At 34.0% G+C, this 26,429-nt stretch overlaps 1 long non-coding RNA gene across 2 annotated transcripts; it reads right to left on the reverse strand.

Moving 5' to 3' along the window:
- Positions 1–13,326: 13,326 nt before the first annotated feature.
- LOC120414039 (uncharacterized) lies at positions 13,327–18,442 on the reverse strand. Of its 2 annotated transcripts, XR_005605020.2 has the most exons (5): positions 17,701–18,442; positions 14,778–14,912; positions 14,253–14,714; positions 14,017–14,197; positions 13,327–13,955 (listed from the first exon to the last, which is right to left on the reverse strand). It is a non-coding gene; the product is annotated as an uncharacterized LOC120414039 (long non-coding RNA). The 2 variants fall into 2 exon arrangements; XR_005605019.2 differs by having other exon boundaries at positions 14,253–14,912.
- Between the last annotated feature and the right edge of the window lie 7,987 nt (positions 18,443–26,429).

Consider the following 26,429-nt stretch of genomic DNA (forward strand, 5'->3'; position numbering starts at 1 on the left):
CTAAGCCTAACCCAAGTCCACCTGTTCTAAGCCACCTGACTGCCAGTGTGCTCCAGTTGGGCAAATATTAACACATTGCATTCCAGATTTTTCCTACCACTCCATCAATCCCGATCACAACACCGATTCTTGCACGCCTTACCGGTTCTTTGGCTCGTGCTGTACGTGTTTTGACTGCGAGGCATAAACGATTCCATCAGTTTGATGATGACTTGAGTTAACTCGGTGCGTCGGCTTCAGTACCGTTAAGTCTGGTTTTACACCAGATCTTGGATGGTGACGCCGAAGACGATGGCAGCAGTGAGGGCTTGTTTACCTGGACACTTTGCTGCTGAACAGATATGTAAACATGCAAACATGATGTTGGACTTTGTGTGGAGAATTTGGGGAGGTCATTAAACGATGACTTTTGAGCTCAATGCTTGGCAGGAAGTTCCCTCACCTTGAATCTCCAAATTTCTCAACATTGTCAATTTGTCGTTCACCTTAGCCATTCCAAAAACATCACCGTGGAAAACCCTTCGAACCGTGTCCAACATGACCTTTCAATTTTTGCGATAAACCATTCATCTCTTCAGAGTCAGGCCAGGCCATGCCGCAACCAATTCGATTAATTTTGGATTGGGGCTCAAATTCGCCGGCAAATGACTTGATCATAGTCTGTGAGTGCGTAATTCGCCGGCTGGCTGGCTGGTTCTACTGCGGTGAGAGGAAGACTGTGCGGGTTCAATTAGGTTTAGTCGTCTACACGAAGCTGGTGGTGGCGCGATGGTCCGAAAATTGGATTAAACCACTCGCTGCTAAATGACCGTGAAATCAATTGCCGCAGAATGAAAAACAAAACTTGAGCTTCGAAGATGGGAACAATGCGTCGGAGGTTGTTTTTTGAAGACGTCAAAAATAGTTTCGATCTAAATCAGTGTCTTTTGACCGAAACAAAGCACGAACAGAGAAGCTTGTCAAACCAGCCAACATCGAACACAATCTGACCAAAAGATTTTCAATCTAAAATTCAAGAAAACCTACGAACGTGGAAAATTTCAATTCCATTGCGCGAGAAAGTCGCGAAATGTTACGAGATCGTTGGGGCAGATAGACAGCGTGGAGTTTCGCGTTTGGACACCATTTCCTTACACGCATAGGCGATGTTGACGATTGATATTGCCTGATCGACTAACGTGTATATATCGGTGATTACGAGTTACAGACAGCATGGGCGAGACAACTTGTAAGAGTTTGGCCTGACAGCTTTTCATAACAGATTTTACTTTTTGAGTCACTTCGACTTGAAAAGTGCTTTTAATTTATGCAAACTGTTATGTAGTAGCTCATGAGTGCAGCTTTTGAAATTTTATCCCTGAGCAATTCCCTACCAAAACCGGAAATGGATTTTATTTGTATTTTTTGATTTGGCTCAAACTTTGTGGGATCTATGACCAAATAAACTATTTTGTGTGATTGGTTCATCCATACAAGTCTCCATACAATTTTGGCTGCTGTCCATACAAAAATGGTATGTAAATATTCAAACAGCTGTAACTTTTGAGTGAATTTTCTGATCAATTTGGTGTCTTGGGCAAAGTTGTAGGTATTGTTGAGGACTTTTGAGAAAAAATAGGTACACGGAAAAAAAATTTGCAGATTTTTTTTATCAACATTTTTTTACTAAATCTCAATTTCCCAAAATACGTATTTTTTGATTTTCGAGATTTTTTGATACGTTTTAGGGGACAAAAATTCGCAACTTGTGAGCCATAGAGAAACATGATCAAAAAATCTGCCGCCGAGTTATGATTTTTTGAAAAAATAGTGATTTTTGGAAAAAAAATCGAAGTTTCATGCAAAAACAAGTTTGACATTATTGTTTAATGCAGAATTGAATTTGCAATCGAAAAGTACTTTACAGATTTTTTGATAAAGGGCTCCGTTTTCAAGATATAGCTACCGAAAGTTTGATTTTAGCGAAATATTTGCAGTTTTTCAATTTTTAAAAATAGTGACCATGAGTGACCATTTCTAAAAATATTTTTTTTGAAAAGTTCAGAAAATTTGCTATAAAATTGTCTAAGAGACATTGAAGATTGGACCTCTGGTTGCTGAAATACAGCGGCTTAAAGAAAAAGAAACACGAAAATTGAAGTTTTCTAAGTCTCACCCAATCAGCCCACCATTTTCTAATGACGATATCTCAGCAATTAATGGTCCGATTTTCAATGTTAATACATGAAACATTCGTGAAATTTTCCGATCTTTTCGAAAAAATATTTTGAAATTTTTTAAATCAAGACTAGCATTTTAAATGGGCGTAATATTCAATGTTTGGCCCTTTTAAAATGTTAGTCTTGATTTAAAAATTTTCAAAATATTTTTTTCGAAAAGATCGAAAAGTTTGTGCCAAAGTTTGAGCCAAATAAAAAAATACAAAATGGTCGAAATCGGCCGATTTCGTAGAGAGTTGCTCCCCTGTCACTTTTAGATCAATTCAATTTTCATTTGTCAAGATTTTCATAAACACCAATACATCAATATGCAAAAAGTTTGTGATAACTACAGCATGACTGATTAATTTGTATGAAACCAAAAGAGTCGAAATTTCGCTATTTCTCACTCCGTTGCAAGGTCACGGAGTGATCGGTGTGGCAAATGAAAAGTTTGACTCAAAATTAGTTTTCCATAGTCACTACTTGTAGAAAATTCATAATCCAATCCGAATCTGTTATAATATTTAAGTTTGGGATAGGTTTTGATATCATACCATACATGTTTAGAGAAATGAAATAAAATATTGTGACGTTGCAACGCCGGAATGTGTCAAAATGACATTTTAAGAAATACGTTTTCGAAACATTTTCAAAATTTCAAATTTTAATATTGGAGGCAACTGTAAAAGTATTACATTAAACAATGAAAATTGATAATTTTAAAAATTGCTCAAAGTTTAACAAATCTTAATCCAATGTCATTATTACTTATGTACTAGTGATGAGTTGTAACATATTTGCTTCATGCTATTTTGAAATCATATCATATAAGTTCTTTGGTAATTTAAGCATATTTTGTATTATAATGTATTTTCTCACTTTTACCTAAATGTTTGTTCATTTGAATATGGTTTGAAATCAAATTTTGTAAAATATTGTTAAATATTCACTTAAAAAACCTTAAATTTATAAGGACAGCAGACATGCATCGGCACTACGAGGTCTTCTTAACGGCCAAACAAGTTCTTCTAAAACAGCAGTTAAAGCGGAGGCACGCCTGGAGGACAGTACACAATTTATTTAGACTTTAAAATCTTCTCAAAACTCAGCGGGCAATATTTTTTATGAGTGTTCAAGATATTTTAATTTGAATTTTGGACAGGTTTTTTGAGCTTTAAGCATTCTGTATTTAAATTATCTTTTAAATTTTTAATATGTTTAGCACGAAATTTTTTCCTTCCATCGGCCATTATAAGGGCCAAAGGACAAAAGTTGAAAAGAGATTTAATGGCCTAACTTATTTTTTTTTGCGGTTGCATGTTTCGTTGACATTTTCAAAATATTGCTTTTGATAAAACTGTAGCACTATTTTCAAGATGAACTTTTAAATTTTGTCACTCTTTAAAAAAATGATTTTTTTTTTTTAGTTTATAAAGCAAACTGTTCAAAAAGCACACATTTCATTTTTAATACACATGAAAAAATAACACCTTCCATTTGATTTTTTTTTTCAATATTCAGAAACATTTAGAAAATAAAAAATAATAATTATTTTAAAACAAACAAATGATAAGTTATCAAAGAAAAACAGTTTTCTTTTGTCAGAAATAAGCTTGTTACGAATTTTATTTCGTCTCTGTGCAGATGTCGAGGTCAACAAAAACAGAATTTCAAATTTTAAACTTGATTTTCGTAATCAGAAAATGCTTTATACATTGTGCATCTATCAAAATTAAAAATAAATCATGAAAATATTTTCTTCTCAAGCAATTCCAGCTCAAATCGTGAATTTTTCTGGTACTTTTGTACCCGACCCTCTCAGAATTTCAAATTTTTTAAACATGTTATCCTAGGCTTATGTTAGCTTTTTTAGTATATGGAGCCAATTTTAATCAAAAACTACATGTCCTATGTCTAATCTTTGTGAAGATACAGCGGTTTTAAAAATATAAATGTTGAAAAAATAGGGTTTTTGGTGGTTTTTGGCAATTTCTATGTGACAGACTTGATTTTTCAGTCTCGTAAATATTTTTATCGGAAAGATCGTCCAATTTCCCTCAAGTTTTCTCGTCCAATTTCCTATAAGTTTGTGTTCGACCACTTTTTGATACGACGCAACGTCTTCGAGATAACTTAATTTTTGAATTACAAGATACAAAAATATTGAAATAACTTACGCCCTACTCAAAGTCATTTTTGACTACAAATGGCTCCACATACAAAAAAAATGGCTTATATAGGCCTAGAATAACATGTCAAAAAAGTTTCATTGAAATCGGAGAGGGTCGGGTACAAAAGTACCAGAAAAATTACTGATTTGAGCTAGAATTGCTCAAAAGTCTATTTGACACCATATTTCCATCTCATCACCATTTCAGGCTGCAAATTAGTGATACCCGTAAAAAATGGACCTCGGATTCGTGATCAGGGACCAAATTTACCCCTTAGGACAAAGTTTCACGCAAATCGAAGAGGAGTCGGGGCACCCATTTTTAGTTTTTTTTAAGTTTTCCGTGTTTCTCCGCTAAAATATTTCTAAACAAGAACGAATCATTTTATAACTGGGCCACAAAACTGTTACTTGACATATGATCTTGATCAATTCAGTTGTTTCGTTTTTTGTTGAAAAATACTTGAATTATTATTTCTTATTGAAATCATTTTTAACACCAAAACCACTTAAACACCTTAACCAGTTTTTTTTTCTCCAAAATAATCGATCTTGTCCCACTTTTCTCCACAACTGTACCTTCTACTTAATTACCCTGCCTGATGACTGCGCCGAGCGCATAGAAAGCATAATTTGCAAACGTTTAATTACCAATTAGTCCGGGCGTTTGCATAGCCTAGCTGCTAGCCCTCACGTGTACGTACACGTGTTCAACATCAACAAACGTTCATGTGGCAAATGGGTATTAAACCGTCACAAACTGCGCTACCGAACGAGGCACTGTGTGGAACCTTGTTTGCATTCGAAATTGTTGCACACAATGGGACGATTGAAATATTTTGCTTAAAAATTGATTGAAATTTAGACTTTTCTTGAAATAAAAATCAAAAAAGCAAAAGCATTTTTAAAATTTTGACCAAATGTAACATAAAAATGCTTCACATTCCACTTAACAGCCAAATCAATGCTTCTGTCCGCAGCGCCAGCAAGTTTTAAACTATTTGAAAGAAAGTTTTTTTTTTCTCCGTTTGCCATCAAAGTCGAGAGTCAAGTTGAGGGGGTGATTATCGACGTTCAACACGGGGCCAAAGGCGCAACACCAGCAAACATCACTCAGCTCAAAAGAGGGTAATTATCCATTATCGTGCCGCGGCGATAACATAAACGGCTCCGGCTCCAACTATGGCCGCCAATGTTGGTCGGCCAGAGGGCTCGCGGATGGTCATCTGTGAACGAGGGGGAAGCAATGTTGGAACACTTACAGACTGCTAGTAAAACACATAGTTGTGTGGCGGTGGCGGCTTTGGTTCACATAATCATAGACTTTATTATGGTTGGCTACTGCACGGACTGTGGATTACTTTAGGTGGGATTGTATGTTGTAGGTACTTGAAGTTGTTTAACTTGACAGCTGAGATAACTGCTGAAGGGGGATTGCTTCCTGTGTGAGTTATTCCACCGCGAATATTTTGATTAAAGACATTTCTCTGTCATGAAATTTTATGATTTTTTTTACTTCTTTGCTCAACTTTCTGAACGGTTTTGACATTTTGAAAAGAGTATTTTATATCGGGTTAATTTTCTAAGTTTCTCACATTTCCTTTTGTGTTTCATTCTCTGAGACAATATTACAGTTTTTGTAATTTTTGTAATTTTTGTATTTTTTGTAATTTTTGTAATGAGGAGAGAGAGCTGCACTGCTACGGGTCGGTCGTGTGTGCTGTCACGGGCATAACTTTTTTACGATTTCTATGTGAAAAATATTAAGTTTAACAGTGAAAAGTTATCCATCCGTCGCGGAAAACGTTTCTACGTACGAATAATGTGGAATTCAAGTGATTCTTGAGAAAAAGTGCAATTTTTTGTGATTTTTGTTTCAATTTGGAGCAGGAGGAAAATGGCGTCATGTTTTAGCACTTGTTGGGCTACGCCATCCGGAGAGAGAAAACTTAGTGGTGTTAGTGTATCTATAATTTTCTCTCGCGAAAATGGTTGTGAAAAAGCAGAGTACAGAGAGAAACAGTTTTTTTGCCGCGCTCTCCTGGCTCCTCGCTCTTCCCGGAAAAGAAGGCACTTGAGTGCCGAGAGAACATGCTGGCGTGTATGACAGTGTTGGTGTTGGTGTAACGAAGGCGACCAACAACAGCAGCTTGACTTGGCGGCGTGATTGCGGAGGAAGCTGCAGCTTGAAACCCACATGGCGCTACTGCTCCGGACCCGGTGAGAGCGTTCTATTTATGTTTATGTTTTGTTTTGTTTCTCGTCATGAATGGTGTTAGTGTGAGCAAGCGAATGATCGTGATTACGATGTGAGAGAATGAGTGATTGGATGTATGTGTGTGTACTTCTCTTCCCGAATACCACAGTTGACTCACAGTAGAGGTCACAAACTCACAGATCGAATCGGTGTCAAATTCAATTTTCGTATTTTGAAGTAGAACTACGCCGCGTCTTTTGTATTTTTATTTTTTATGCTTTTAACAGTTCACGTCGCGTTCGTCGCGGAAGGTTTCCGTTGTCATCGTTCGTTTTACCTCTTGTTTGTTTGTTTTTTGCTTTTCTTCGGTTAATTGTTCGGCTAGAGACACCAATGTAGAAAATAATAAATGCACAGTATATTTTCCCGGCGATTCAGTCTTTCCACAGCCGGCTGTCTAAGAATGAATCGATTTTAATTTAACACCAAAATTTCTCTTACTATTTACTCGATACAGCCGGCTGTATGAGTTTAAAACCTACCTAAACGTAAAATTGAAAATATATAAATCATTATTTTCCTCAGTACAGCAGGCTGTCTGAGTATAATAATCTATTATTATAAACTTATAAATCATAAATCTTTAAATCATCTACATTACTCATTACAGCCGACTGTATGAGTTTAATATCATAAAACATAAACCACTTTTTATCAACCCGCAATACCTTTCGAGGTATATCCTAGGGTCCTACCTTTCTACTAACATTGAGTCCAAAACCACCCTACAAACATCTATACCCCTAAGGTGACGCAGGGATCCTTGCGCACTTTAGATAGGTGTTTACTAACATTCCTTCCGCTCCCCAAAGGATAGCTTAGACCCGGCAAGGACCCCCTTATGCCCTGGGCTGTATTACACACTCATCAAAAGATGAAGACATGGTATCTCCCGTGTTGGATTATTGTTCCGGATGAGGGTCTAACACAACCAGACCAAACAGTGGGATAAGCGTTGTGGAGCCATCCGTGGATAGGGCGTCCTCAAATGCTAATGCTAATGCTAATGCTAATGCTTTTTGTAATTTTTGTAATTTTTGTAATTTTTGTAATTTTTGTAATTTTTGTAATTTTTGTAATTTTTGTAATTTTTGTAATTTTTGTAATTTTTGTAATTTTTGTAATTTTTGTAATTTTTGTAATTTTTGTAATTTTTGTAATTTTTGTAATTTTTGTGATTTTTGTAATTTTTGTAATTTTTGTAATTTTTGTAATTTTTATAATTTTTGTAATTTTTGTAATTTTTGTAATTTTTGTAATTTTTGTAATTTTTGTAATTTTTGTAATTTTTGTAATTTTTGTAATTTTTGTAATTTTTGTAATTTTTGTAATTTATGTAATTTTTGTAATTTTTGTAATTTTTGTAATTTTTGTAATTTTTGTAATTTTTGTAATTTTTGTAATTTTTGTAATTTTTGTAATTTTTGTAATTTTTGTAATTTTTGTAATTTTTGTAATTTTTGTAATTTTTGTAATTTTTGTAATTTTTGTAATTTTTGTAATTTTTGTAATTTTTGTAATTTTTGTAATTTTTGTAATTTTTGTAATTTTTGTAATTTTTGTAATTTTTGTAATTTTTGTAATTTTTGTAATTTTTGTAATTTTTGTAATTTTTGTAATTTCTGTAATTTTTGTAATTTTTGTAAATTTTGTAATTTTTGTTATTTTTGTAATTTTTGTAATTTTTGTAATTTTTGTAATTTTTGTAATTTTTGTAATTTTTGTAATTTTTGTAATTTTTGTAATTTTTGTAATTTTTGTAATTTTTGTAATTTTTGTAATTTTTGTAATTTTTGTAATTTTTGTAATTTTTGTAATTTTTGTAATTTTTGTAATTTTTGTAATTTTTGTAATTTTTGTAATTTTTGTAATTTTTGTATTTTTTGTAATTTTTGTAATTTTTGTAATTTTTGTAATTTTTGTAATTTTTGTAATTTTTGTAATTTTTGTAATTTTTGTAATTTTTGTAATTTTTGTAATTTTTGTAATTTTTGTAATTTTTGTAATTTTTGTAATTTTTGTATTTTTTGTAATTTTTGTAATTTTTGTAATTTTTGTAATTTATGTAATTTATGTAATTTATTAAATTTTTGTAATTTTTGTAATTTTTGTAAGTTTTGTAATTTTTGTAATTTTTGTAATTTTTGTAATTTTTGTAATTTTTGTAATTTTTGTAATTTTTGTAATTTTTGTATTTTTTGTAATTTTTGTAATTTTTGTAATTTTTGTAATTTTTGTGATTTTTGTAATTTTTGTAATTTTTGTAATTTTTGTAATTTTTGTAATTTTTGTAATTTTTGTAATTTTTGTAATTTTTGTAATTTTTGTAATTTTTGTAATTTTTGTAATTTTTGTAATTTCTGTAATTTTTGTTATTTTTGTAATTTTTATAATTTTTGTTATTTTTGTAATTTTTGTAATTTTTGTAATTTTTGTAATTTTTGTAATTTTTGTAATTTTTGTAATTTTTGTAATTTTTGTAATTTTTGTAATTTTTGTAATTTTTGTAATTTTTGTAATTTTTGTAATTTTTGTAATTTTTGTAATTTTTGTAATTTTTGTAATTTTTGTAATTTTTGTAATTTTTGTAATTTTTGTAATTTTTGTAATTTTTGTAATTTTTGTAATTTTTGTAATTTTTGTAATTTTTGTAATTTTTGTAATTTTGTAATTTTTGTAATTTTTGTAATTTTTGTAATTTTTGTAATTTTTGTAATTTTTGTAATTTTTGTAATTTTTGTAATTTTTGTAATTTTTGTAATTTTTGTAATTTTTGTAATTTTTGTAATTTTTGTAATTTTTGTAATTTTTGTAATTTTTGTAATTTTTGTTATTTTTGTTTCTGTTGTTCTATTGTTCTGTTGTTCTGTTGTTCTGTTGTTATGTTGTTCTTTTGTTCTGTTGTTCTGTTGTTCTGTTGTTCTGTTGTTCTGTTGTTCTGTTGTTCTTTTGTTCTGTTGTTCTGTTGTTCTGTTGTTCTGTTGTTCTGTTGTTCTGTTGTTCTGTTGTTCTGTTGTTCTGTTGTTCTGTTGTTCTGTTGTTCTGTTGTTCTGTTGTTCTGTTGTTCTGTTGCAATGTATTTTTTTTGTTTACCTTTAATTTTCGCAATGCCTAAAGCGATATCTATTACTAGCTTCCGTTCATTTTCATTCATCTTTTTTTTCCTTTCTTCACTCGTATTTTTTGTTGATTTTGTTGCCAATTTGTGTTTCATTCATTTTCCTTCCCTCAACTGCTGCTGCTGCTGCTGCATCATCTTCTGTCGGCTGAAGCGAAAAAAAGACCTGTAATTAGGAAATTGGGCTTTAGTATCGCGTTTGATTTTTAATTTTGCCTCACCGACGATTCGCGCGGCGGCGTGACGAGAAAAGAATCAGTGAAAGTTTTTCATTTTTGATTGGTTGCTATTTGGAAAAGCGATGTATGGGAGGTTGTTTTTGTGATGAATTTAGTCTAACATGCTTTTTTGGAGGGCAGTTTTGAGTTGCCTATGATGTGACAATTTGATGTTGCCAAATTAATAGTTCAAAATAAAGTTTAATCTTTGTTTAAAAAAAAATCAGTTGATAGCTGGTTAAACTACAAAATCTTAATTTTTATTTGGGAGCTATTAACTTTATTGTAGAATAAGTTTAATTTAATTAATAATTTTGATCTTTTTCTTCAAATTTAACAAAAATATACCATTGAAATGTCATTGACCGCTTCCTGCAGTAGAAAAATTCCCAAAAAAAATCTCAGCGCTAAAAAAACTACAAGACCTCTCACCAAACCCATAAATCATGCAAAACAGATCCATTTTGATTGCAGCCGACCACGACCATAATATTAGGCTTTGGGCCGCCATAAAGTGATGTTTTGCTTTCGCGGCGATCGCCGCAAAACAAAACACTGGCTCGCCAAGATTAAGTGGTGGAGATCAACGGTTCCTCTCCTGTGTATTTTTTTTGTTTCTATAAATTTGGTGGGTGGCCCACTCTATCCAGAATTGATTTATGACACTTAAGTGGTGTCTAATAAGGGAACCTTCTTATTCATAACTTCGTCTCTTTTATTTATTTTTTTCCAGCAAATAAATGTTGAAAGTAAATAAAACAAATTTTGAAAAAAATCAACAATTGTTGATTTTTCATAATTTATTCAAATGGTTTGGAAGAATCCTTGAAGGAATTCATCATTTCAAATTTGCAAGATTTTTTTCTGAGATTGACTTCGTAGAAAATTTGACTATCAAAAATAGAAATTAAAGATACAGACAAAGAGCTGGTCCACAGCACAATGTTGTTAATTTGTCTCCAAAAACAGGTCACTAGTCACAACCGGCGCCATTAGGTGAGCCCCGAAGAAGATAACTATAACTAAATAAGGAAACAAACCAAAGCCAATACCGTAAGTCAGGCATCAGGGGCAGCAGATGGCACCAATCGGCTTACCGCAAAAGGAGTGAAAATCAACAGCTTTTCGTTCTAGTCGGTCGTCGTCGCACCTTGGCACTATAAAGCTGTTCATTGGGATGATACGGTTTCGGATTTCGAGTTTATAACTGTATTCAACTATGTCATCGTAAAGTGGTTTTCGATCTGGGATCAAATCCGTTACCGCCAAGGTTTAATGGCTGGAAGAGAGGAAAGAAGAATGAAATCATATATTTTAAAATTAGTTATGAGACAAAAAGTGCGTTTTCGAAATAATTTCCCCGACCAACATTTTTTGTGAATTTTCTTAATTCTAGGTGAAGCATAATCTGAACAGTTTCAAAATTCAAATGCACTAATAAATCGATCACTCAAACCGACTTAACATTCCTCGGAAGGCCTCAATCCACTTTGCCATCACAGTCATCATGTTGATCTCATAATTTGTCATTTCATTCGTCAAACGGTGGCTGCTGCCTTTCCCAAATTGGTTTCCCTTCGTCCACGACACGACAACCCTTCACGAAGCTTCAAACGCAACCGGCCGCACTACCAAATTCCAGCCACGACATCGACTTTGTCATCGGGGTCGGCCGCTAGCAGATTCAAATTCCTTATCACTTTTGCTTTCACCTGGAACCCGCTGAAGACTTGCAGCAGCTCCGACCTGTAAGATCATCTCGAATTGATCCGCAATCATCATCAAAGCTGCTGGTGGTCGATTGGACGAAGACTTGGTGGACGCACTTTCAAAAGCCGTAAATCAGCCCCAAACTGGGAAGGTTTGAAGTTCTGCCAAATGACTAGTTTTCACTGCCGTGGACGATTTCTCCCCGCGATGAAGCGACGAACGCGATGATGATGGTCGCAACCTTTGCCAATTGTTTGCCCTGGGGCTGTCAGGTTTTGTGCTTTTTGCGATAAACAACCTTCTCCTTAACCCTTGCATGATATTTTCGATCAATCAGAGAAATTTGCAAAAAATACTAACATTTTTTTAAGTTGAAGTTCAAAGTCCATAATTTTTAACAAGTAACACAAGAAAAGTGATATTACTGAAATTCGCAGATAAGGGTTAACTCATAATCCGGATGTTGATTTATGACAGCTGAGCTTCCTCCCCTTCGGCGTCCAAATCCATACCATTATCGATTTGTTTTGGGTTTGCTTGAGCATCATCAGACACGGAGGAACGTCCAGTCTCACGGGTCCTCCTCCTCCGGGGGGGTTGATCAGGTGGGGCACCTCCCCCTCAATCGATCCGACCGATGGAAACAGGTCCACGCGGCCGCAAACCGGTCGGTTCCGATCGGAAACTTGACCCACAACAACAGAAGGCGAATTTACATAAATGAGTTCATCAGAAATGGTTGAGCAGCGATTCAGCGGTGTTGACCAGTATTTTTTTTTTTGCTTCTTTACGACAAAAGAAGGTTATAAAAGCACCGTTGATCGGAACGGAGAGATTCCGAGAGATGACTGGATGAAAAGGCGATGCCATGGGAGATTTTTTTCAGATCGAAGAAATTAGGTTCGTAAAAAAAGATCTCAGAAAAGGTCATGCTATAATGGTTGCATGCATTTTTTAACTTTTTTTTCAGAAGGTCAGTATTAATACTCTAACGTTTAATACTCTAACCAAAAATATGGCTAAAACTTTATTGGAGCCTCCCCTTTGACCAAAAAGCCATTCCAATTGTGGAAGCTTTTCATTCAAAAACGAATCCAATCTAACCTGACTAAAGTAAGTATTCAAAAATCTGTTTCTTTGGAGGAATCAAATTTATTGGTATTAATGAGGAAAATTTAGAAAAAAAGGCTAGATTATTTTACATTCTGCGGTGCTTGAGAGCGTCAACCTGGCTACTGCGCAAAGTGCGGCGGATTTGATTTCAATGTATTTAAGCATTCACCAAGGTGCAACTACTAAGGCTAAGATTAGCATGGATTAAAGTAAATCTTCAGATTTTTTAACCGTTGAAAAAAAAAAAGATTTTTCAAAAATGTTGAATGAGAACATTAAATATCCAAAATTTATTTTTAATTTTCATGGTCATCTGTACGTAAACTTTAGCTAAAAAGAATAATATTTTATTTTTAACATTGTTATTATTGTTCTTTGCCCTGCTCGCAATAATGTCCCATATGTATTTTGATACATTTATAAATTCTCCACGAAAACAGCATGATCGAAAAAAAGTCGAACAGGCTCAAAATTTGTTTGTGGTTTCGAAATAATAAGACCCGCATTTTTTGGCCATTAGGGTGACTTACGCACGGATAGAAATCCTGTCCGCGAAATCGACAACATTGTTGTCGATTCGTTCTAAAATTCGTTTCAGAATGTTATCGACCAGTCGTCCGGTAACATTTGCAACGAAATCGATAAAAAATGTTGTTGATTTCGTCAACATAAATATCATGGTCTGAATGCGCCGAAATGTATGCAATTTGCAAAGTATCGATGTAGCGTCGATATTTTGCTTTTCAAATCGACCGTTATAGTTCAAAACAATTTCGGAACAGTAAATAATATTAAAAAACAATTTATTTGCATAAAATTACTTTATTTTCATTTTAAAACGAGCAATTAACTTGCACACAAATATTTAGGCATAATGTGAATTAAAATCTAAGAGATTAGTCCAATATACTGATTAATTTCGTCAGCTTTGGGCCCATGTCGGAACTGCTCCAGAAGGAAGGCCTACCATCCGAATTGATGCCGGAACGTGGTTTGTCAGCACCGCTGCGTGTTCGGGTTGACAGTCTCCTTAGTCGAGGATAGCATCAAGCTGGAGTTGCTATGACCTCCTGCGCCTGAGGTAGACCGACGAAGTTGAGTCCTAATGTATTCGCGCAACATAAGCAGGTGGTTCGTAGTCACGATGAACGTGCATCAGGCATCAGAGCTAAATTGATTGGAAGAGGGATTAGAGATTGTGCAAAGGAGTTTGAACTTGAGGATCTTACCCGCTGCTCGTTTGGATCAGTACTTAGAGCCAATTGCGACGTTCTCATCAGGCGCGGTCAGTTTGGCTACGTCGGTGCGCAGCATCAGCTCAACGAAGTACGGTCGGCCAGACTTGAACGAAAGGCGGGCGCCTTGACAACCGGCAGGTGGGAAGTTACTTCTTGGCATCACCGAATAGGCCTGTTGAAAGAGGTGATTAGTTTGTGAAACTTGAATATATCTGAAGACTACTTACTTCCATCAGACCAATTTCACAAGGCCAGATTGGGACACACGTCGGGGCATGAAAAGTCCATTTATGTAAGGTCCTAGTGGATTTTCCTTCCCACCAAGAGTTTCCAGCGGCACGTTGATCATGGCTTGCTTCTTCTTTCATATCGTCGAACGTGATTTCCAAAAGCGACAGCCTGTAGCAGGTCTGGTCCAGATGAGAGTTCGATCAGTTATATTTGATCTAGCTGGCAAGATGACGAGTTAAGTTCGCGGCACCACAAACGAGCTAACCTCATCATTTGACATTTCACCAGCTTCCGGTGTTAGCGTGCTGGCTCGAATCTATGTCATGAATGTTTCTGTTTGTTCTTTTAGTTCTTGAGCGTCAGGATCGTCCTCGGCCGGATGACGCAGGAGTACTTTTATGCCTTTGGTTAAGATGCTATCGATTCATCCAAACCGCGATTTCCTCCGGCGTTTTGTACTAAAATTGAACGAGAGAACAATTAGGCTGTATTTCATCTAAATATTCTTTAAATCAACTCACCCTGCTGCACACCTGAGTTAAATTTTCTTCTTCGAGTTCGGCCAACAACAAAAAAGCAGTTCTAAACAACGGCAACGGATCCTGGTCATCGAATTTGACCACATCGAATGGCACGAACTGCTGGCAACAAGCTGCCTAGAAATGGAATCAGTAAAAATAAATAAACAATAATAAACAATGAACAACAAAAAACAATAAAAAACGAAAATATTACAATGTTAAACTATATAATATCTTAAAATCTAAATCCTAAAAATTTTGAAATTCAAAAATCATGAGATAAAAATTCTAAAAATCTAATACTATAAAAATCTCAAATTCAGAAATCTAAACATCAAAAACCAAAAACTATGAAATTCAAATCCTCTAAAAAAATTTAAAAAAGAAATCTTAAAATCTGAAATGTAACGAAAAAAATCCCATAATTTTCAAATCTACCCAAAAAAAATTAAAATCTATCGATTAAAAATCTAAAAATCTAAAAATCTAAAAATCTAAAAATCTAAAAATCTAAAAATCTAAAAATCTAAAAATCTAAAAATCTAAAAATCTAAAAATCTAAAAATCTAAAAATCTAAAAATCTAAAAATCTAAAAATCTAAAAATCTAAAAATCTAAAAATCTAATAATCTAAAAATCTAAAAATCTAAAAATCTAAAAATCTAAAAATCTAAAAATCTAAAAATCTAAAAATCTAAAAATCTAAAAATCTAAAAATCTAAGAATCTTAAAATCTTAAAATCTAAAAATCTAAAAATCTTAAAATCTTAAAATCTTAAAATCTTAAAATCTTAAAATCTTAAAATCTTAAAATCTTAAAATCTTAAAATCTTAAAATCTTAAAATCTTAAAATCTTACAATCTTAAAATCTTAAAATCTTAAAATCTTAAAATCTTAAAATCTTAAAATCTTAAAATCTTAAAATCTTAAAATCTTAAAATCTTAAAATCTTAAAATCTTAAAATCTTAAAATCTTAAAATCTTAATATCTTAAAATCTTAAAATCTTAAAATCTTAAAATCTTAAAATCTTAAAATCTTAAAATCTTAAAATCTTAAAATCTTAAAATCTTAAAATCTTAAAATCTTAAAATCTTAAAATCTTAAAATCTTAAAATCTTAAAATCTTAAAATCTTAAAATCTTAAAATCTTAAAATCTTAAAAATTTAAAATTTGAAAATCTTAATTTTAAGATTTTTAGATTTTTAGATCTCTAGATTTTGAGATTTTTAGATTTTGAGATTTTTAGATTTTTAGATTTTTAGATTTTTAGATTTTTAGATTTTTAGATTTTTAGATTTTTAAATTTTTAGATTTTTAGATTTTTAAATTTTTAGATTTTTAGATTTTTAGATTTTAAGATTTTTAGATTTTTAGATTTTTAGATTTTTAGATTTTTAGATTTTTAGATTTTTAGATTTTAGATTTTTAGATTTTTAGATTTTAGATTTTTAGATTTTTAGATTTTTAGATTTTTAGATTTTTAGATTTTTAGATTTTTAGATTTTTAGATTTTTAGATTTTTAGATTTTTAGATTTTTAGATTTTTAGATTTTTAGATTTTTAGATTTTTAGATTTTTAGATTTTTAGATTTTTAGATTTTTAGATTTTTAGATTTTTAGATTTTTAGATTTTTAGATTTTTAGATTTTTAGATTTTTAGATTTTTAGATTTTTAGATTTTTAGATTTTTAGATTTTTAGATTTTTAGATTTTTAGATTTTTAGATTTTTAGATTTTTAGATTTTTAGATTTTTAGATTTTTAGATTTTTAGATTTTTAGATTTTTAGATTTTTAGATTTTTAGATTTCTAGATTTTTAGATTTTTAGATTTTTAGATTTTTAGATTTTTAGATTTTTAGATTTCTAGATTTTTAGATTTTTAGATTTTTAGATTTTTAGATTTTTAGATTTTTAGATTTTTAGATTTTTAGATTTTTAGATTTTTAGATTTTTAGATTTTTAGATTTTTAGATTTTTAGATTTTTAGATTTTTAGATTTTTAGATTTTTAGATTTTTAGATTTTTAGATTTTTAGATTTTTAGATTTTCAGATTTTTAGATTTTTAGATTTTTAGATTTTTAGATTTTTAGATTTTTAGATTTTTAGATTTTTAGATTTTTAGATTTTTAGATTTTTAGATTTTTAAATTTTTAGATTTTTAGATTTTTGGATTTTTAGATTTTTAGATTTTTAGATTTTTAGATTTTTAGATTTTTAGATTTTTAGATTTTTAGATTTTTAGATTTTTAGATTTTTAGATTTTTAGATTTTTAGATTTTTAGATTTTTAGATTTTTAGATTTTTAGATTTTTAGATTTTTAGATTTTTAGATTTCTAGATTTTTAGATTTTTAGATTTTGAGATTTTGAGATTTGTAGATTTTTAGATTTTTAGATTTTAGATTTTTAGATTACTTTAAAATATCAAAATCATCGTAATTTTCAAAGTACTAATGTTAATTTGATTTAGTAAAAGTAATAAATGCCAAAGATTTTAAGATTTGAGTACTATTGTTAATTTGATTTGGTTAACCGCGGTGGATATTCTTGAAATAATTCGAACTGTTAAAAATCCATCAAAGCATCTACCGGTGGATTTTTTGCTTCCACAGTTTTTTTTTGCGATCAATGTGGTAGATGCTTTGGTGGATTTTTGACAGTTCGAATTATTTCAAGAAAATCCACCGCGGTTAACCAAATCAAATTAACAATAGTACTCAAACCTTAAAATCTTTGGCATTTATTATTTTTACTAAATTTCTCAAAAAGTGTCCTCGTGGTTTATGGATGGTTCCATAGAAATGTCATTTAGATTGAACTAGATTGGGAACTAGAGGGTTAAGAAGGTGTTGAGGTGTTGGGGGTTCGAGGCTGTTTCGGTTGGGTGGTAGAGCAAACAAGGCAAAAAAATAATTTACCTCAATTTTTCAAAATGACTCCACATTTGTCTGGTTATTCCACTTGATGCATCCTCTCGAACGGGCAGAGTTTGATGAAACGGTTACAGTGCTGTCCCGTAGGTCGGAATTGTTGGTGCTGGCCACTCTCTAATATTCACTTGGCTGATCCGGGTTGTTCCGGCTGTAACTTGCCATTAAAAACAGCGTTCAAAAGAATAACATGGTTCGACAAAAGCAATTCTTTACCGAGGTCACTGATAACACCAGGAACCAGGTTTTTTCGAGTCTTCATGTTTTACTAAACTTTTATTTTCGTTTGCCGAAAACTGCCACCGCATCGGAATTTTTCTGGAACCGAAAACGAGGAACGAGAAGACCGTTTGCCGAATTTGTCAGTCAAAAAACGCAATCGCAACTGCCGCGTAAATCAAAAATCCGGAAACGTTCACGAAACCGGAAAGACTTGGTCACGGTAACAGGAAACGGCCCGGAAAACCGGCGCGACGCGACTTGGTGGCCAAAAGGTGTGTTGTGATCTGTTAGCTGAAAAAAAAAACAAAGTCCCGAAACGTCATCACTGCTTAGCGTTGTGGTCGATATTTCTAACACACGAAACGGCTGACGCCGAGATGTAGGCAACAAAGTAGCAGATTTCGTCGACATTGTTGACATAATTGGAAATTTTGTTTTCAAAATCGAAAACATTCAATGTTTTCGATTTTATCGACGAATGTTTCTGAACACACGGACAGGATTTCTATCCGTGCGCCATGTTAGGTTGGTTCAAAAAATGTCGTTTTTCGTCGATTTTCACAAAACCACATTTTTCTCCGCGCCATTTCAACCGATTTAAGCTGTCTTGGACGCAAATGGAAGGTTTTTGGATTTTAAGAGAAAATAGTATAAAGTTTCAAAGATATATGCTGACTTTACAAAATGGCGTAAGAATATTCAAAATTCTGTTTGATGGTCTCAGAACCAAAGAGCCCATGTCTGAATATATTTTTATCGGATTCCTCGGGAAATTTCACATAATCTATCAAAATACGGTGAAGTTGTTCTTAAAGGATTCCGAAATACGATTTTCTCAAAATAAAAACTGGATTTTTCGAAGCGCCGCGCGCAGAAACCAAAAAACTACGAAAACGTTTGTTTGTTCAACGATTTTTCTCGATCCTTACAAAAAAGTTTTGTATTGAAATTGTCCACGAGGGGGGAGGGGGGAGGGTCCGAGATTTCCACGTCACGGTGCTCAAAATACGGTTATTATGAAAACAAAAAAATACAATCCGAGATTTGGGTTCTATCCAAATCCATAGCGCACCTCTGTGCAAAAAATTAAAACATTCGGTGATGTAGTTTTCGAGATACAGCCCTTTTAAGATGTTACATCCGATTTTCAATAAGGAAACTAAAACAATCCATACAATTTTGGCATTTTAAAGAATATGGGTCATTCCAGGTCAACTGAGTACACTTTTGGACTCGACCCTCACCGATTTGGACCAAACTTGGAGGGAACCTTCATCTATTGATAGTTTACAGAAATTTCTAGTTTGTTGCTGATTGGACCATCCCTTTATTTTTGGCACCGCCCTCTTTTTAGACGATTTTCTGAAAAACTATTTTTTTCTTTTAATCGTAACTTTGCAACTATTTGAGCAAAAGAATGTCTTTAAGTTGCATTTTATAGAAAATTGTCCAAAGAATTCGATAAAAATGTTATATTTAAACGTTTTAAGTATCAAAATTTAGTTTTGACCAATTCCATATATTTTTATTGGTTTTATTTTATCACCATTGTGTTCCTCGGACAATTTTACATTATAATCAATGTAGACCTCAAACTAAAATGAACCATTGGCGAGCTATAGCAATTTTACTGAAAAAATAGTTTGATTTTGCGCTGCACTCTGTCCTATGAATTCAAATCCGAAATAAGTTCCTCACTTCTAAAAACCCAACTATGCGGGATTCATACCTTTTTGTTGAAAAGTACACCATGTACTTCCGAGTGCTGCGTCCGAGTGCCGAGTTATCGCAGATTCAGTGAAAAACAGTTGTTTATACCCCATTTTCGTAACTTTCTTGTTTTGTACGCGTCGAAAACCCCATATTTTATTTTCAAAAATCATATCTTGGAATCCTGTTAATGAACCTTGCCCATCTTTTGATACGTTATTTAAAGTTGTCCAAAGAATCCGTATATAAAATATGTTATACTATATTATAGGTTCATTATTCCAGACACTGTCAAAACGGGATTTGAAGTTTTCATAAGACCTTTTTAAATGATAGGCTAGATTTTTAAAAACTCCAAACTTTTTTTTTAGCTTGAAAGTCAAACTTATCATCTTTAATTTTCTGACAGCTAAAATCAGTTCAAATGGAGTGAAGTTATGATTTTTCCAAAAAGTGGTTTTTGTTAAATCAACGAAAATGACAATTTGTCGGACCACCCAAAAAGTACAGCGTAAATCACCCTAATGGCCAAACAAAAAAAAAAAAATACTTATCTAAGTGGGTAATTCTCCGCCAACTCACACAACAGTTGCCCCGACCCCTCTTCTTTTTGCGTGAAACTATGTCCTAAGGGGTAACTTTTGTCCCTGATCATGAATCCGAGGTCCGTTTTTTGATATCTCGTGACGGAGGGGCGGTACGACCCCTCCCATTTTTGAACATGCGTAAAAAGAGGTTTTTTTTCAATAATTTGCAGCCTGAAACGGCGATGAGATAGAAATTTGGTGTCAAAGAGACCTTTATGTAAAATTAGACGCCCGATTTGATGGCGTACTCAGAATTCCGAAAAAACGTATTTTTCATGGAAAAAAGCACTAAAAAAGTTTTAAAAATTCTCCCATTTTCCGTTACTCGACTGTAAAAAATTTTGGAACATGTCATTTTATGGGAAATTTAATGTTCTTTTCGAATCTTCATTGACCCAGAAGGGTAATTTTTTCATTTAGAACAATTTTTTTCATTTTAAAATTTCGTGTTTTTCTAACTTTGCAGGGTTATTTTTTTAGAGTGTAACACTGTTCTACAAAGTTGTAGAGCAGACAATTTCAAAAATTTTGATTTATAGACATAAGGGGTTTGTTTATAAACATCACGAGTTATCACGATTTTACAAATTTCCCATAAAATGACATGTTCCAAAAATTTTTACAGTCGAGTAACGGAAAATGGGAGAATTTTTAAAACTGTTTTTAGTGTTTTTTTTCGATGAAAAATACGTTTTTTCAGAATTCTGAGTACGCCATCAAATCGGGCGTCTAATTTTAAAAGTCACATCGACACCAAATTTCTATCTCATCTCCGTTTCAGGATGCAAATGATTGAAAAACACCTCTTTTTTCGCATGTTCAAAAATGGAAGGGGTCGTACCGCCCCTCCGTCACGAGATATCAAAGAACGGACCACGGATTCGTGATCAGGGACAAAAGTTACCCCTTAGGACAAAGTTTCACGCAAATCGAAGAGGGGTCGGGGCAACTGTTGTGTGAGTTGGCGGAGAATCACCCATATGGAATTGCTGTATAGGGAAAAATTACACCACAATATTCCTCTAATTGGTCGCAGTGATCATAAGGCTCAACAAAAGAATAGGGAAAAATCACTCGACCCGACTTAATTTCATTAGTCAGGATGGGTTGAGTAAAAAAGTACATGGGAATTTCAAACTCGATTTGTAAAAATAAAAATGTTTTTACCTAGTCTTACACAAGATTGTCTATAGCTTCAAGTTGGTATCCATCGCTGGCACGAGCCCAGCCCAGCTTGCATGCCCAGTTATTAATTCATTCACCATCACAAACTTCTCTCCGCACTTCTCTGCTCAAAATCGATTAAAACCGTGTGGGCATCGCGATTTGCATATTTTCTCCGAGCGCGCGCGCGTTTGGGAAGCGCCTCTTCGATAGCTCTATAGTTGATGGTCCTCGCGTGCCTCTCCACATGAGCTGATGGGAGTTCCAGATCGTCGTCATCATGTAATCAATGCTGCATCAAGTCCGTTGCCTTGCAGTCCGAGCCCGATTCGATACGCTCTGCATGTGGTCTTCTTGAGTTAGCTGATGCCGACAGCGTAGCGCGTTACATAGTTTTGTAATAAATTTTAACACTAGGTTAAAAAAATATATCAAAATTTAAATCAAACATAGAAGACTCGATAAAATGTTACCAACTTTGTGCCCCAGTGTAATCAATTCCTAGGGGAGGTGGAGCTGTAAACACCAAAGGGAGGGAGGGCTTCAATCAGGAGCTAATGTTCACGCTATTTTGAACGCACGCGTTGAAAGATCTCCCCACACGATTGATCGAGACTGACAGCTACAGTCCCGGATGTCTTTGGGCGCCAGTTCCAGCAGCCAGCGAGGAAGCCCTCGGAATCGTTATATGAGTAGACTGCAGCAAGGGGGGGGGGGGGACGGATTAGACACGCGGGCGTAAAGACCTTTCCCGTGAACTGGCAACAATGCCATCGCTAATCAAATTTGCCATGTTTCGTCGATAATCGAGATTATCGCGGGGCGCAGAATGTGAGGGGTGGATCCGATGACTTGTTCGATGAACCGAACTTGTCACATTTCGCCAATGGCGCGCTGACTGGCTGGACTGGATACGAGGTTGAAATCGGGAGAGTGTGAAGAAAACCGGAATGAACATCATCAGAAAAAAAATATCTATCGAACGAACGGGATCCAGACTAATTGGTCTGAGTCTTGGGAGATAGTTCGGATTGTCGCTAGTATGCTATCATCTCGTCGCCGTCGTGCTAACTTGTCGTACGTGCATTTTGGGCCAAATTGAGTTAAGAACGCCATTTTGTGCAGCTCACAATGCCTCACCTGTTGACCTTCACAGATCCCCAAAATTCGATTTCAATCCTGAGATATTCAATAAAAACCAAAAAAGCTCCGCGGATTTTTGTCACTTTCATACGAAAGAAGTTTCAATCTTGTCGTGCTATCTTGTCACTCCTTGAAAATTGATGTAAGTGCGACAATCGGCCAAAGGGATTGCAGGTCAGGATGCGTTTGATGCACGTACAAGTAAGACTACAGTAAACATTTGTAATTATAACTCGGGACTCCAGCAACACATTTCAACCAAACTTCGGGGCAACGCACTGAACCAAACAAAACGTGTTTGTCATTGTTTACATTGCGTGCTCTCGTTTTTGTTTATTCAAAGTCAATCATTAAAACGCGTTTTTCTCGGAACGTCGAAATGGCGTTTTTTTTTGTTTTGGAAAAATAATGCCGCTGCAAATATTTCAGTTTAGTCCCTCGACTCTGCCGGCGTTGAGAGGGGGAAGGGCAATAAGAATAGAAGTTACAAGACGATCATAGTTCAAAAATATTTTAAACTACATTTTGCACCAGTTGTTTTGAAATCTTTTGTTTCCAAAATATGTAAGTATCAACGAATAAAAAAATGTTGTACCAGAAAAAAAACAAAATATTTTTGATCAAGTCAAAACATGTTACAAAAGATTATCAACGTAGAAAAGTGCATTTCGAACTGTTTTGAGTAAATAAGACTTATATTTCGATTAACACTGGAACACCCAACGCATGTCCAACTTACACGGACGCCCAAGCCTTCCAAAAAATGTGGAACGGTAACTTCAACTCGCTGGTTCTCGGGCATTACTCCATCAATCGGGACGATTCTTGTCTCCAGTGATGTCTAGATGATCCTACAATTTTGCAGAACTTGATTTGAACAAATCTGTAATTTCTACGACCGAAAACATCGTTCCACCTGTTTTAAAAACGACTGCCTCCGCGGAATTTTTGGCAATTTTTTTTTACACGCAAAAAAAAAGTTGGAACGATGTTTTTAATCGCATAAATTATAGATTTGATCAAATTAAGTTCTAGAATCTAGACATCCTAACAAATCACTGGAAAGAAGGATCATCTTGATTTGTTGAGTTATGACCGAGAACCAGCGAGTTGAAGTTACTGTTCCAACTTTTTCGGAGCCTTGGGCGTTGGAATGTTAAGGCGAAACGGGACGTCAGTTCTTGGGCACCTTCTGTTCAACTTAAATCAAATCAATCTGATTTTGACAGTTTCCTTGATATCTTTATTTTTACGTCTGCAGCAGACAGAGCATGTTACCGCTTTATTCTTAAAGGTGCTTTCAAAAACTCTAGTGGCACTGTCTTTTCGTTTCACCTTAAAATTTTGATGTTTTCTTGATTTATTTTGCCTACTGATTTTTTGGGCCAATATTGAAAAGGGGACCTTAAATTTAAAAAAATGTGGCTAATGCAGACATGATTTCTAAAAATAATTCGGAAGTGGCAACATATTTTGAATGTTTTTTTTTTTATTTTTCGAGTTAAAATCTAATTTGCAATCAAAAAGTACTTAACACTTGTAGCGCCAACGAGGTCAAAACTTACGCGAAGCACCAAGGGTGTCAAAAAAGTTGGAAATGCAACTTCATCCGATTATTCTTGTGCCATTCGATCCGGAAGGATGTCAAGAATCACCAACAACTAGGTAAATCCAAAACTGATGCGTCTACCATAAGTTACAATGAAAAAGGCATTTTCATCTTTTTCCATTTGTGCAAAGAGTCGGTGAAGTTGCATTTTCTCGTTGGGATTACAAGTGTTAATGCCCATTTCGAAAAATACTTTTAATAAATAGCTGAGAAAATTCTTTCCAATCTGTCTAAGATATTTTGAAGCTTATCGTTCCTGAGATACTGCCACTCAAATATAAGAAACAAATGAAATTAAAGTCCGAATTTTCAATTTTGAAACATGAATCGACCGTAAAATATTCTGATCATAAAGGAAATAATGATGAGAAAAAAATTGAGAGTAGAGCGTCCAATTTACCGGGTTTACATATTTCCCGGGAAACGGGAAATTTTAAGCCAATTTTCCGGGAATTCCCGGGAATTTTAAATTTATTGAAAATTGTTGTGATCTTGGTTTTAATTAATATTCTGCAACAAAATTGTATAGGACATCAATATTAATGGTTTAAATAAGTGTGAAGATCAATTAACAGCTTGACTGCGTGTAAAAAATTATTCAACTACAAGGAAATGTATTTTGGTATTTTTTATGAGAAATTTTAAACTTGCCTCTGTGACCAGTTTATTGAAATGAAAAAAAAAACTACCTTAATCCACCTATGTGGTTGATGCCTTCCTCACTTTTTACCAACAATGGGTAATATGAGTGATTTAGACACATATTTCAGCTATTTTTTTAGATCCAGAAAAATAAGTACACAGATATAACTTAAGTGGTCATAACTCGAGACAGGGTTGCCAGATCTTCTATGTTGTGGTCTTGTTGGAAAGGTCTCTTGATTATCTAACCAACGATGGGTCGGATGATGGATCCGGACAACGTTTACATACATTTAAGTGAGATCCGGCTTCATAAAAGTACATAAATATCACTTAAGTAGTCATAACTCGAGACAGAGTTGCCAGATTTTTTATGTTGTGGACTCGTTGGAAATGTCTCTCGATTACCTATCCAACGATGGGTTGGATGATGGATCCGGACATCGTTTACATACATTTAAATGAGATCCGGCTTCAAAAAAGTACATAAATATCACTTAAGTAGTCATAACTCGAGACAGGGTTGCCAGATCGTCAATGTTGTGGACTCATTGGAAAGGTCTCTCGATTACCTATCCAACGATGGGTCGGATGATGGATCCGGACATCGTTTACATACATTTAAGTGAGATCCGGCTTCATAAAAGTACATAAATATCACTTAAGTAGTCATAACTCGAGACAGAGTTGCCAGATTTTTAATGTTGTGGACTCGTTGGAAATGTCTCTCGATTACCTATCCAACGATGGGTTGGATGATGGATCCGGACATCGTTTACATACATTTAAATGAGATCCGGCTTCAAAAAAGTACATAAATATCACTTAAGTAGTCATAACTCGAGACAGGGTTGCCAGATCGTCAATGTTGTGGACTCATTGGAAAGGTCTCTCGATTACCTATCCAACGATGGGTCGGATGATGGATCCGGACATCGTTTACATACATTTAAGTGAGATCCGGCTTCATAAAAGTACATAAATATCACTTAAGCAGTCATAACTCGAGACAGGGTTGCCAGATTTTTAATATTGTGGACTCGTTGAAAAGGTCTCTCGATTACCTATCCAACGATGGGTTGGATGATGGATCCGGACATCGTTTACATACATTTAAATGAGATCCGGCTTCAGAAAAGTACATAAATATCACTTAAGTAGTCATAACTCGAGACAGGGTTGCCAGATCGTCAATTTTGTGGACTCATTGGAAAGGTCTCTCGATTACCTATCCAACGATGGTTTGGATGATGGATCCGGACATCGTTTACATACATTTAAATGAGATCCGGCTTCAAAAAAGTACATAAATATCACTTAAGTAGTCATAACTCGAGACAGGGTTGCCAGATCGTCAATTTTGTGGACTCATTGGAAAGGTCTCTCGATTACCTATCCAAGGATGGGTCGGATGATGGATCCGGACATCGTTTACATACATTTAAATGAGATCCGGCTTCAAAAAAGTACATAAATATCACCTAAGTAGTCATAACTCGAGACAGGGTTGCCAGATCGTCAATGTCAATGACTCATTGGAAAGGTCTCTCGATTTCCTATCCAACGATGGGTCGGATGATGGATCCGGACATCGTTTACATACATTTAAGTGAGATCCGGCTTCAGAAAAGTACATAAAT

Source organism: Culex pipiens, chromosome 2 (assembly GCF_016801865.2).
Source record: "Culex pipiens pallens isolate TS chromosome 2, TS_CPP_V2, whole genome shotgun sequence".
Classification (NCBI taxonomy): domain Eukaryota; kingdom Metazoa; phylum Arthropoda; class Insecta; order Diptera; family Culicidae; genus Culex; species Culex pipiens.